Source organism: Amblyomma americanum, chromosome 7 (genome assembly GCF_052857255.1).
Source record: "Amblyomma americanum isolate KBUSLIRL-KWMA chromosome 7, ASM5285725v1, whole genome shotgun sequence".
NCBI classification, from domain to species: domain Eukaryota; kingdom Metazoa; phylum Arthropoda; class Arachnida; order Ixodida; family Ixodidae; genus Amblyomma; species Amblyomma americanum.
The window spans coordinates 126,652,448-126,667,220 of NC_135503.1; positions in this window are offsets into that span (position 1 = coordinate 126,652,448).

Sequence of the window (14,773 nt, forward strand, 5' to 3'; positions counted from 1 at the left end):
ACGCGCTTCATACTGGATGTTCAAGCTAAGATGTTCCGCTTCCTTTTAAATAGCCTTTTTGAGTTAGAGGAGCGCCTTTTCAGGTATTGCATTGTCCGCGGTATAGCCAATCAGAATGCAGGTAAGACGTGCTGTCTAACAGGCTAGCTAACTAATAGTGAGTACTTACCTTTTCAACTATTACTGTTAGCCTTCTTATTAACTGGGAGGCGTGTAGTCCACCGTATGTGATACCCATGGCAGTTTTTAGAATTTCGAAAACGCATTTACCCTCGGCGCTGTGGCCCAACAAATTTTTGGCTATTTCGACGAGTTACGTGCACTGAAGCGGTTGCTTTGCCTGTAAGCTTTTCGAAAGCGCATTCATTTGGGCGCGATGTAGGCAAAATTTGCTGGGCCGCAGCGCCGAGGGCAACTGGGGTTTCGAAATTCTAAAAACTGGTATGGATATTACTAACGGCGGGATACACGCCTATCAGTAAACAAAGAGGCTAACAGTGATAGTTAAAAAGGTAACTGCTCAATATAGGTTAGCAAGACTTCTAGTTAGCACATCTGAGCTGTATTCTGATGCGCTACATCACTGACAATGCTATCCCCAAAAAACCGTTCTTCTAACTGAAAAACCCTGTTTTCCAAAATTGCAGAACCTCTTAGGTGCAACACCCGGTATGCGTTTCATATCCACACTCCTGAAATAGCTCCTGAATGATGCTGATCTATGTGCAAACAAGTAAATAAAGAGGAGACGCTCCAGACCGTTTCTCGGTGAGGTCAGTTGGAGCATGCATAGAACCTCATTTCTTGCTTACCTTGCCGTGTATTTTGGTCGTAGCGATCAGTCAAGTATTGATAGGTACGTGATTCTACGCAAAGAAGCGAATGAAGCCCGAGTTTCTTTCTAGTTTCTCCCAATTCCGGGCACTCCATACTGGGTGCCGGGCACCCGGTGTTCTGCACTCGAGGCAGTGTCCACTTGCTGAACCCGTCCGAGAGCAGTCTTGCCCACAGTGGCGGAGGCGGTGTTGGTCTGCATGAGTTCAGTGTGCTGTTGCTGTTTGTTCACCATGGAGTTGTCTAGGCTGAAAGCTAAGGCCGCAATCTCACGCAGAGCCGCCCTGTCCACTTTCTTGCTGCTCCACTTCGCCGATGTGGAGGCGGCCATTTTAGTAAAGCCTCTTGATAGCCAGCCATTTAAACGCGATATTTATTGCCTCAGGGCATAAGAGGGGAATGTAACGAAGGTTGAGGTAAGTAAAAGGATGGCTAAATGAATGAAAAAAGCTTTATCTAATGGAAACAAGAAGTGGGCGATGATGCGCTCCCTGCGTCCAGGCGATAAGTGACAAAGATTGGTCGGCGAGAGACCCGCTGCTGCCAAGTGCCGGATTCTGGTCGGCTTCAGCGTCGGGCAAAGCCACAGCAGGTGGTGGATATCGGCCTCAGCATTTCGAGATTTGCAGATTGGACACCAGGGGCGGGGATATAAGTCTCGGAGTTTGCTCTGCGGACCAAATACATGGCGTACTAATTGGTAACAACCACGCGTTAAAATCACGTGACTCTAACCGATACCATGATGACCGCAACAAGCAGCATTTCTGCGACATATTTAATGTAAGGGTGCTGAGAAGTATAAAAACGTCCTATTAAAACAAACTTCCCCGCTTGCTCATGAGCCCCACCGGCGGTTGGTCGTGCAACAGCCACCTGCCGGACCAACTATAGTGGTGCGTGACCAAAGCGCTGCACCACTGCGCTATATATAGGAATGAAATGAGGACTCGAAGGTTAGTCGCAAACACGTGCGCTGAATATTTCGCCTCGCATTTTGTGCACTCAGGCTAGGTTTAGCCGTAGTACGCAGCAAGTTCAGGACCACAAGCTCTCAACGGCAATCACGCTGTGCTTGCTAAGCTGCCGGAAAAGCGGTTCCGTTCTCACTTCAGCAGTCGAATAGGCAACCTTGTGCAGGCTGCGGGCGTTAAGAAATTGAAAAGCATTGGTTTCTTTATTTTTGGTACGAGCTCATGCAGACACGTGCATGCATGCGCGTCGCCAACGTGTGAAGCGCTGTGCGAATGCACGGCCTTCCATGTTTCCTACGCAGTGGAAAGCAAATATGCTTTTAGATGTGCTCAAAAATGTCTGAAAAGCACCACCTGTACGCACTATCACCTCTCATTTGGCTCATTAAAGAAAAAAAAAGTTTCCCAGCACAGGTCATCATGCATGCAGTACGTGAGGCGCCGGCGCACGAGGCAGGTTATTCCGCCAGAAGAACAACCAGCTGATGCGTGCTCGTCAAGATAATGTGTGCATCCCCGGCCGAGAGCTAAAGCAAGTAAGCGGCTGACAACAGTTGGGCGAAACGTACCCTGATTCGTTTCCCACGGGAAGCAATTTACGAATGTAGAATTCGCAGCGACCGCAGCAGAGTCCATCACAAAGGTTGTCTGCGGTCATACTGCGCAGGCAGTTGGCCAACAACGCGTGATAATTGATATCACAGGGCGCCGTTAGATGAAAAGTGCGCTTGCAATATTTCACTGAGATGTGCTGCTTGAATACATTAGAGGAGGATGAAAAGCATTTATTAGGAACAACGATGATCTCGTTCGAGTGGTCGAGTGGGTGTTGTCCTCGTTCCAGGACTCCACTGGCCATGGCTGCCCCATAAACTTGCTAGACGAGCGCTTCTTGTCCCGCCAGGGTATCGCCCGACCACTGTACCCCACCACTCAAATAATGTGTTAAGCGTCTTTAAGTTTTGGGTCTTGCAGCCCCACCCCGACGAGATGTGGAAGAGTGTGGGACGTGTGTCGGCGCACCAGGGCAGATACCACCATATGTTAGCGGGTGCATCTTGCTGTATCTGTGTAGGTTTTTGGAGTGTGTTAGTTTGAATAAGTCTGAGAGCTACGGCGTCTTCAGTGCTGAGCTTTTTATGAGGGGTATAGGACAAATCCTGCGCTTAAACCGCTGCATCTCAAGGCGTTCGCCGTAATTGAATGGCAGGGGCACGAAAGTAAAGGGTGGTGATTGGTCGGACAATTGTTTCTTCCCCACTCGGTTGGCACCCCGTTACGGTTTTTGCTATTCCTTTGATCATCCTCGAGATCTGGTTCGTTGCGGGCCTTAGGGTTTTTATTGTGTGGGACTCTTTCAGGTTGCCCTGGACCCAGAATACTGGTCTTGTTGCCGTCTAGGATCTTCTAGCCCTCTAGATAGAGGTCTATGGAGCCGGGGAACTTGTAGATTCCTCCACAGTGCACCCGGAGCACCTCGTACTTCTCGGGCACGCAACACATCCCTCAAATCCGTGTTGCACCTTCTACGCCAAGTGTCCTCCCTTAACAAGGGTTTAGACGAAGCGGACAACATGAAAGTAGACCACACATTTACGTTTAGCCGCATTCTATACGCAACCCCATATCTCAAATTGAACCGCACGGAAACCGAACGCGTGAACGCAATGATCCGCCTTGCGACTAAGGCAGCCCTAAACCTACCTCGTAGCACTAGCCAAACTTCTTGCACTAGCCATGCATAACACCATTCAGGAACTAGTTGACGCGCACCTTCAGACACAGTACCTTAGACTTGCCACGAGCGCCACTGGCCGCCATATACTCTCCTCCCTCCGCATCAACATACCCGCTAACCAGTCAACCCTTATAGCCATCCCTCGACACATCCATACACCTCTCGTTGTAAAACCCCTTCCTCGAAACGTCCATCCCCAATATCACATCCCTCGCCGCGTAGCTCGCGCTAATGCCCTCCATAAGTATTATGGGCAAGCCCACGACGCCGTTTGGGTAGATGCCGCATGTACAGCGCATGAAGCGGTAGCAGTTGCCTACAATCCAACCCTACCTCACCCCCTAACTCACCGTCTTCCCTCGGGCTCTACGCCTGAGGAGGCAGAGGAGACCGCCATCGCCCTAGCCCTTGCACATTCGGACGCCCAATACATCTTCGGAGAGCAGAAAGTTGGGCTAGTTGGTTGAAATGCATACTGAAGAAGTTGGCGCGGAAAAACGAGGACAAGCGAGACAAAGACGAGCGCTACTCACAACTGAAGGTTTATTCCAGACAATGCTCGAATAAATAGTGAAACCAACAAGAACAAAAACAAACAAACGTCATGAACACCACAAGTTACCCCGTGAATCCCAATGATTTGGTTAGGAACAGATACTCCCTATCAGAGAAGCGGACGGAAGTCTGACTAATGCACTTATCGCCACTGATGCGCATATGAAAGGCTTCCATGAGCTCCCGCGTGAGTTGCTCCCTGTGCCTGAATAGGATGGTCGTTTTTTCAAAAAGCGGTTTACACTGGATTTCCTTTTCCTTGTCGTTTGTAATGCACGTGCGGCAATGTTTAGGGAGGTTATCAAGAGAATCTCCCCCAAGCAATCTTCGGTGCTCTCCTAATCTCTCGTTGACGCATCGTCCAGGATGGGTCGCGACCTAAACTCCGGGAAAAAGAGCGTCAAAAAAATTTTGCAGTCATACCATATGTGCACAGATTGGCGCATGGACTGAAAAATGTTGCCGGGCGTTATCAAATTCCGATTGTGTTTTCCGCCCCTCGGAAGTTGGGAGCAATCTGTTCACAGGTGCACAAACGGATGGAAGGAGGCGAAAGAACGGTACGAAAAACAAGAAAAACAAGAAATGAATGCAACATCAAACACAAAGCCCCGTTCGTTACCTGTGCCAGGGGGGGTGTACAGATTGCCGTTGTCGTGTGGCGCTCTATACATCGGCCAAACTGGACGATGCGTCAACGAGAGATTAGGAGAGCACCGAAGATTGCTCGGGGGAGATTCTCTTGATAACCTCCCTAAACATTGCCGCACGTGCATTACAAACGACAAGTAAAAGTAAATCCAGTGTAAACCGCTTTTTGAAAAAACGACCATCCTATTCAGGCACAGGGAGCAACTCACGCGGGAGCTCATGGAAGCCTTTCATATGCGCATCAGTGGCGATAAGTGCATTAGTCAGACTTCCGTCCGCTTCTCTGATAGGGAGTATCTGTTCCTAACCAAATCATTGGGATTCACGGGGTAACTTGTGGTGTTCATGACGTTTGTTTGTTTTTGTTCTTGTTGGTTTCACTATTTATTCGAGCATTGTCTGGAATAAACCTTCAGTTGTGAGTAGCGCTCGTCTTTGTTTGTCTCGCTTGTCCTCGTTTTTCCGCGCCAACTTCAGAATACATCTTCAGCGACTCCAAAACGGCTCTGTCCAACTTTACCAGGGGCAGGATTCACGCCCCTGCCTGGCAATTGTTGAACACCCCTACTCAAAATTTACCGCGCAGGGTAGAGCTTCAGTGGGTGCCGGCTCACTCTGGGAACCCTGGAAACGAGGCTGCCGATAAATTGGCCCGAGGTCTGATTTGCCGGGCTCAGGACAGTCTCGATCCAGGATTCTCGAGGGAGCGGGCGCACACCTTTGCGGAGCTCACGCATATACCCCGTTTGGACCGTCGCACTTACCCTCCTCCCCACCCCTCTCTTACGCACTCTCAACAGATCCTCTTCAGACGCCTCCAGACCCGCTCTCTGTCATCCCCTCAGCTTAAATCCCACTATTGCGGCACATCCCCTGCATGCTCCCTTGTGATGACCCCCACGCCACACTCTCCCATATCCTTTTCGGCTGCCCTGCTGACCCTCCTCCGTGGGGACAGCACGCCATCTCGAGCTGGGAGGACTGGGAGGTCCTGCTTATGTCTGCAGACCCGACATCGCAGGTTGCTGCGGTGACTCGGGCTGCCGACGTCATGTCCCGGCATGACCTACTTGATGCAGTGCGGGACCGCGCAGTGGCCCAGGGACCCAGCTGGGTCTAAAACTCACTTGCTGAATAAAGTTTTTCTGTCTGTCTGTCTGTCTGTCTGTCAAAACTTACATGCACACTTCACGACAGCGCACAATGCACCGAAGGTCACACGCCCGAGTTGTCGTCGGCGATGTATACGTGGATGAGCGGGATCGGCAGTTTGCTCTGCAGTCCGCGGCTGCCATCGATGACTACAGGTAGTTTCTTTTGCTCCCACGGAGATTGCAACAACACATAGACGCAAGCGATGCGGCGGAGAGCCCCTTTCAAAAAAAAAAGGGGGGGGGGGGGGGACGCTTTGCACTTGCACTTTGCCGCATGTCCACTCATCGGTTGACTTTAATAATATTAATTGGTTTTGGGGGAAAGGAAATGGCGCAGTATCTGTCTCATAAATCGTTGGACATATGAACCGCGACTTAAGGGAAGGGATAAAGGAGGGAGTGAAAGTAGAAAGGAAGAAGAGGTGCCGTAGTGGAGGGCTCCGGAATAATTTCGACCACCTGGGGATCTTTAACGTGCACTGACATCGCACAGCACACGGGCGCCTTTGCGTTTCGCCTCCATAAAAACGCAGCAGCCGCGGTCGGCTTCGAACCCGGGATCTCCGGATCAGTAGTCGAGCGCCCTATACCACTGAGCAATTCGTTTCCGGTTTTCCGGCCGCGCTTGCGGCCTTGGGAAGTGGCGCCTCTGATTGGTCCGATTGCAAAGACTTCGTAGAAATGACACAGCAGCAGTTCATTTTAACGCGACAGTGTTAAGGCTCCCCGTTCCGCAGAAAATCCGGCGTCGTCGTCGTCGGAGTTGTGACCGAAAACCCCCGGAGAAGCGACCCAGGTGGGCCATCTAGGTCACGTGACCTTGTGGCTTCATAACCACCTGCCCACCGGATTGTGAGCAAACTGACCATCGTGGCAATGACTGTTGCGAGAGGTTGCTTGGCAAGAGCAACGTGGGCCGCACAGCGCTACAGGTAGCAGCACCTGTCATCACTGGGCAATGGCGCATCGCTGAACCGCTGCACCACTGCATGCGCCAGGAGGGGTACGAAGACTGCCAGTGATCTATGAATTAAAAGTCGAGAATGAACGATTCCGCGCATATGGGCATTAACCCATTAACGCTATCGCGTCGTGCCGTTAAGGAGGAGTTTTACGACTCGTGCTTGTTCCACGGTACAAATTCCTAAAATTTGTGCTTGGGCTAGTTTGCTCATACTTGAATCGTAAGAGGCGAGCGCAAAAAACGGCACAGAACACAGCAGAAACACAAAAGACAGTACGGAGACTCTCAACTTTCCCTGTATATGAATGTTAATTACCTCTACAATTTTCCTTTCCATAGCTCGCTGCGTTGTCCTCAATTTTATTCCAAGCTTTTTCCCCAGACTCCAAGTTTCTGCCCCATACGTGGGTACTAGCAGGATGCAACTACAAATATGAGATGCTTGAAATAATTCGTCGCAGAATTTTCTCTTAAGGGCCGTGAAAGATACGTCAGTGCGGTCTGTGCAGATGTACTGCGCGTTAATACGGACATAATTAGCGTTATATAATGGAATTAATGATGATTAACGAACCAAAATTAATTAATCGAATTTATGTTCCTTTTATTTTGGGTAGAAATTTTTTTCGCGGCCGTCAGCTGACATCGGTGGTGAGCCCGTTTTTTAAGATATCGCAGCCGGTGTTGTGGTCCGACGTACACCTGTAGGTGAAAAAGATGCTTTATAAAACTCGTTATAATAATTATAATTGTTTTTTGGGGAAAGGAAATGGCGCAGTATCTGTCTCATATATCGTTGGACACCTGAACCGCGCCGTAAGGGAAGGGATAAAGGAGGGAGCGAAAGAAAAAAGGAAGGGAGAGGTGCCGTAGTGGAGGGCTCCGGAATAATTTCGACCACCTGGGGATCTTTAACGTGGTCGAAATTAAAGCTGCTTTTCCGCGTTGCACACTTATCAAATGGCATCGCCGCAATTTCTAATATAGGAAGTACTTATGCAGCCCATGTGTTTTATGACATAGAAGACGTCGACGTTGTTTCCGCTTCGGTACCACGTGCAGCAACACCGTTTGCGTAAAGTGCAACAGCCCTGAAAGGCTTCGTTTTCACTTTCGACATCTCGAGCTACGGTGAAGATTCGACAGTATTTTAAAGTGGGCTGATTTTAAAGGTCTTCAATTTCGCAAAGCAATCTTGCGTCTTAAAATCAAGAAATATAAAGTTGGTTAGCTCATCTCAGTGAACTAATCGTATTTTAATCGCACTCCACTACGTGAATAATATCCGCCTTGCCGTGCAATCTGCAACAGAACACGCCCAAGTATATTTAACGGGTGATAAATGAAATATCCGGAACGATATTTTAAACACAAAGTATACATTTTTCTTGAGGGCCATCGGTGAGCTATCATTCATGACCTGAGAGCAGTGCCAGCCAGATGCGCTCTACCCCATTCCTATTTATTTATTTATTTATTTATTTATTTATTTATTTATTTATTTATTTATTTATTTATTTATTTATTTATTTATTTATTTATTTATTTATTTATTTATTTACAGTACAGCATGCAGCGCCGAAACATTATAGCAGGGGAGTGGGTACAGCATAAAGTGACGAGTACGTGAATATAATCACACCAAAAGGGAGGGATGACCAAGGAGCAATGCATCAAGATCACTGCAACAGAAAGGAACAAACACAAAAAGAACATGCATGCGCTTCAGGACAAAGCGTGCAGTCAATGGTTTAAAAGAACAGTGCAATTACAAATCACTGATTAGACTTAAAAATACATCTCGGGGAGCCCCCACAACTTAACCCGGCAACTTATTCTATTCAGAAATACTACGGGGAAAAGAATACATAATGTAGTTTGTTTTGAAGTTCATTTCGCGTATTTTGAAACTGTGGTCTCTTCTGTTTGAAACATAATGGGGAGGTTTGAGGTATGTCAGTTTGCCAAGGCCTGTCCAGTCAGTGTATATTGCATGCAGTAGTTTCAGGCGGTGCTTCTGGCGTCTTATGTGTAGCGGTTCTAGTCCGACAGGTTTTTTTTTATTCCTGTAACGCTTAAGTGTCCGGAATACTGCCTTGATATAGATCTGGCAGCGCGGTTTTTTATGGCTTCTATTTTGTAAATCGGGTACCGCTGGAGGGGATACCATAATGCGGACGCATTTTCTAATTGCGGCCGTAGCAGCGACTTATATGCTGTAATTTTAAGAATCTGAGGGGCAGTCCTAAGGGTTCGTGTAAGTAGGCTAAGCATTCTCCCGGCTTTTTTTGACAGTCTTGTCAATATGGCTAGAAAAGGACACATATGCCGTTTAAATAACACCTAAATACTTGACTTCATTTACTTTTCTTAGTATGGAATTGCCAAGTTTGTAGGTGGGTTCACTAGCGATTTTAGATTTAGTAAATGTTACCTGGTAACGTTTGTCTTTATTCAGGCTAAGTTCCCAGTTTTGACACCAGGAGGCTATACCGTTTAGGTTTGCTGGAGTACATCTAAAGCATGTTGACTGCAAATGGCTCTGTAAACAACGCAGTCGTCTGCAAATAGTCTCATTTGTGAGGAAATGTTTCAAGCGATATCAGTGATGTAAATTAAAAAGAGTAGTGGTCCTAGCACGGAGCCCTGCGGCACCCCCGACGTGATTTGAGCCAAACTAAAATACTTGCCACCAATAACTACGCTTTGTGTTCTGTCCTTCAGGTAGTATTCAATAACCTTGATGACTTTTGTATCCAAGTTAAGAGTACTCTTTTTGTGTATTGACAGATCATGTGATACGGAATCAAAGGCTTTGCGGTAATCAAGAAAGACTGCATCGACACGCATTCTTTTTGCAGCAGTATTTGCAAGCTCATGAAATAGTTCAATCAGCTGAGTGGTGCAGCTAACGCCTTTGCGGAAACCATGCTGATTTGGAAAGAAAACAATGGCTTCCTTCTAAGTGCCTAATTATGTTGCTATAAAGAATGTGCTCAAAAACTTTACAACATATGGAACAAAGTGAAATTGGCCTATAGTTAGTTGCGGTGGATTTGGAACCGCTTTTAAACACTGGTACTACATAGGCTTTATTTCTAATCTTTAGGGAGTATGCCACTTTCGACGGTTTTGCAGAATATGATTTGTAAGTATTGACCTATAATGAAAGAACACGCTTTGAGTATCTTCGGAGAGATTCCATCTGGAGCAGTTGCTTTGGCTTCAGTAATAGAATTGAGACACTCCCTGATAGCCTGCAGTGCAATCGTAGTTGGGGGCATTACGTTTAATTGGCACGCTGGAAGTAGTGCGTGGAAAAGTATTCCTTTTTTTTTCTTTTTTAGAAATACTGATTGAAAGTAATTTTTAAAACAGTCCGCTTTAGCGCTGCTTTCGGATATCTGGATTCAATGGTGAAGAATACTCGGAATGCCCGTCCTCGAGATATCCTTGAGCGTCTTTCATAATGCTTTCGTATTTGTCTTAGTAGGTTTGGTTTTTTTGGGGGGGGTTTACCGTCCCAAAGCGACTCAGGCTATGAGAGACGCCGTAGTGAAGGGCTCCGGAGATTTTGACCACCTGGGGTTCTTTAACGTGCACTGACATCGCACAGTACACGGGCCTCTAGAATTTCGCCTCCATCGAAATTCGACCGCCGCGGCCGGGATCGAACCCGCGTCTTTCGGGCCAGCAGCCGAGCGCCATAACCACTCAGCCACCGCGGCGGCTATTTGTGTTAGTAGATTGAGCTAGTCCGGAAAAGTACATATCTTTGGCGGTAGTGATAGCTTCGATATATTCTGTATGTAGCTCTTGTAGACGCTCAAGTTTATTTGATGGATTCTTTTTATATTTTTGGTAAGCACGAGTCCTTTGTTTTATCTTCCTTTTAACCTCATTAGTCATCCAGGGTTTGTCTACTTTTGGTTCATCTGAGATGTATTTGAAAGGTATATGTTTTGCAATCAGTGATGACAGCCCGCTTTTAAAATAATTCCCTACAAAGTCTGCACTCTCGGATGAATGTTGTGAAAAAACCTGGAACTGCGCTTCCATACCCAAGTTGGTTTCGTTAAAATTTGCTCTGGGAAGTCGTACACTTTGCGAGTTTCATGGGTAGCAGGAATTATTTGTTGCAGAGTAAGCATTGCAGTTAGAATCTTATGATCACTAATACCAGGTGACACACAAACCTCATGAACAACACTCGGGTCATTGCAAAATAACAGGTCGAGGATGTTATTTCCGCGTGTGCCTTTCACAACGTATTGAACAAACCCATATTTGCAAACCATGTCAAGAAATGCTGAACAGGTTCTGTCTGAGCGCATGCTCTCGTCCCAGTTTAAGCTTGGGAAGTTAAAGTCTCCTGCTAACAGAATGCGATTATCAGGAAGTGAGGCCAGCGTATCATCTAGGGATGCGATAGCTTGCGGCCGTGCGCTGGGTGGACGGTAAACTACGCCTAATGTTATCGTTCCTTTATCAGGAGTGAGGAGCCTTCACCAAAGTGATTCGTGATCGCTGTTTTCCACATCAATTGCAGTACGCTGCAAGGTTTCCTTAACTAAGATAAATACTCTGCCGCCTCTAGAGTTCCTGTCTTTTCTGAGGATCTGATAACATGAACCAAAAACTTCACCGTCCCTTACTGAGTCGTCTAGCCATGATTCTGTAGCAAAAACGATGTCTGGTTTGGTTCGGTTTATGGGGGTTTAACGTCCAAAAGCAACTCAGGCTATGAGGGACGCCGTAGTGAAGGGCTCCGGAAATTTCTGCCACCTGGGGTTCTTTAACGTGCACTGACATCGCACAGCACACGGGTCTCTAGAATTTCGCCTCCATTTCGACCACCGCGGCCGGGATCGAACCCGCGTCTTTCGGGTCAGCAGCCGAGCGCCATAACCGCTCAGCCACCGCGGCGGATAAAACGATGTCTGGGTAGAGCATCTGTACCAAACCATAAAACTCAACGATTTTGTTTTCAATGCTTTGGCAGTTTATTAAGAGAACAGAGCATTCAGAATTTTGGGACTTCCTATTACTTAAGACTGGTCATTCCTTATTTAGTTTATTTACTGAGTGGGTATCGTCATCCCACCTGAAAGCCTCTTTATTTTTAATTAGTTTGTCATATGCCAGGGACACCTTGTCCTTACCGCTAACTTTTCTTGGCTTACCAACAGCCCAGAGCTTCTGACGAACTTTTCTGACACGCCGAGAGTAGTCCCGTGAGATAACATAATCAGAGCCTCTTAGTTTACTGCCGTTGCTTAGAACCAGTTCGATATCCTTGTATGATGCAAAATTTGCAATGATTGGTCGTTTGCGCTCAAGACTGTGTTCGCCTATCCTATGGGCCCGATGAATCTCCCCTATGGTCACTTTTAACCTGTCCTGGCAAAGGTTCCTAACAAAGTTTTCAGAAGTTTGCCAGCTTTCGCGTGGTTCCTTGCCTTCGAAGCCATAGAAAATTAGGTTCATCCTTCTGCTGCTATTTCCTAAGGGATTTATTCATTTTTGGCTGTAATATCGACTTTCACGAACATATTTGCGTACCGCTATTTGTACTAACAGTCTCGCATTCTTTGGTTTCGAGAACTGCTATCATTCATTCTAGTTAATGTAACCTTACCCTGAAATCAGCCATTATGTTTTCAAGCTTACTTTGTCTTTTCATTATGTCACTTCTTAGCCTACTAAGAGTTGTTGTCTGACCCTCTTGCAAACTTTGAAGGATGGTAGCCATTTCAGGACCGGGGTTTTGTTCAATGTCACCCGACAGCAACAACAGTTTGGCGAAGAACGCCTTCGTTGACATAACTATATCGCTCATCCTTTGTGGCAAGGGCAGCAGCAGCAAAAAGCGATCATAACTTCTATAGCAAGGGAACGCAAGTTTACCTGCAGTGTGAAGAATTGCCTGGTTAGAAGCATGTTCGTGCCGCTGTCTTTCCCACTGAAGTAAACACGGTACGGACGGGGCCTTTTATGCTGAACGTCTTGTAGAAGGTCATGTGATGCACACGTCGATTTTCCTGGCTGTTCAAGTCAAGTATTCTTGGACACCAGTTTTAATTGTGAGGCAACTATTAAATACTGTAACGTACTTTTATGAAAATACTGAAGGCAATGGTCCGTTTTTTTCGATGCGTAGCAAAATCTTTCTTTTAAAGTTTGTCCACAGCTCGCATAGAGTAGTTAAGACCACCGTAGAAAACCAATGGATATGTTTTTCACGATATTCACATTGATAGTTCACATTGACTACTCACTTGCCCGAACCCTCACACTGATTGTTTCTTGAACACGCTTGCGAGAAAGTGAAATAATGTGCCGCATTGAATTCCTGTAGTACCAGCTCAACATGTGATGAATCGAGATAACGTCCGATTGAAAAATATTAAGAATATTCTTTATTTGAAAGTATCGTCACTAACGTTCATATACAATATTTCCAAAAAGGCGTATATGCCGAAAAGATACACGGACGCTGAGTTGGAGTTAAAGTTGAAGACAAGAAACCTTCATTGAACTATAATATCCTATTTATATATTATCCGACTTTTCAAAAGGATTAGAGAAGGTTATGCACACTGTAATGATAAATTTTGCTAATAAGCTGGTTACTCATCAGTCCAGCCCAGTTTGGATTTCGAAAACATAAGTCGACGGAGGTTGCCCTTCTTGCCCAAAAGGAAGTTATTTGGAAAGGTTTTGGAGAAAAGGTGTCATTTAATGGCATATGAATAGACTTTTCAAAAGTATTCCACAGACAAAATCATGCATCCTTACTCAAAGACCTTATTCGGGACGCAAGTCAGCCCAATACAGAAGTGAACAACTTGCCGGGGGCGATAGTAACAAGCGTGCTCGGCGGTCGTACAAGAATCACAGCCTCTCTCGGAATAGCTCAGCTTAAAGCTGACAAATAATGCTTCGAGATAAGCTGCCAAAAGCAACTGCGACAATCTCGAACAATGTAGAAGCAGCTGCGTGTGGCTGCGATTATTGGAAATAAACCTGGTTGCATCTCGCTTCACAAACTGATAAAGCCGGAGGCTTCAGGCATGAACAAAGATTGCAAACCTTCCCCGTGATAAAACGTTTTCATACGCGGGGCAAGGTAAGGCGTCAGAAGTGTTTGACCACCGAAGCGTGGTCCAATTTCTTCTGTACGCCACTATACTCTGCGTTGATCCATGATTGACTAAAAGGCACGACGCGTCTGGATGGTGTGCGTACACCACTGACGTTCTCAATACGCAGCGGGATGAGATCTTTTGGCAGACTTCGAAAGGTATATACGCTTGGAGAGTTATGAAGGTAGAAATGCGACGTTAAAGTTAATGTTCAAAGAAAATTTCTTGAAATTGATAGTTTAGCACTTCCAAGTTTTCGTCTTTTGTTTTCAAAAGGTCTACTTATCTCTGTCATGATCTTTTTCTGCATTCATTGTCAAACGGCTTTTTCCTCGTCCAATATTCATAGCTATCAATGGGGGCGTAATCATCAGCTCGTTATATATTTCTAGGGCGCAGTCACACGAGCATACTTAAGGCTTCAACAGGCCTATTTCTGGTGCATTGCTCTTTTTGCTGTGAATAAAAGTTATAGTCATTATATTTTACAGTCGCGAGAAATAAAGCCTAGTTGGCCCAGAAATGCAATAAAAATGTTCCGCTTAAACGCCCGTTAGATTGTCGCACGAGGGGAATTTTAAAAAAATGAACACAACTACGACTGACTCAGTCGTAGTTGTGTGAATTGCTCCTCTTGTCCCTCGTCTGTTTTTTACTGTTTTCTTTTCGCCTGAATATGTACCAACAGACCCAGATTTAACTCTTTCGCACGACTTTTAAGCTTCAAAGGCCGCAGGTCAGTTTCCCTGTGAAATAAG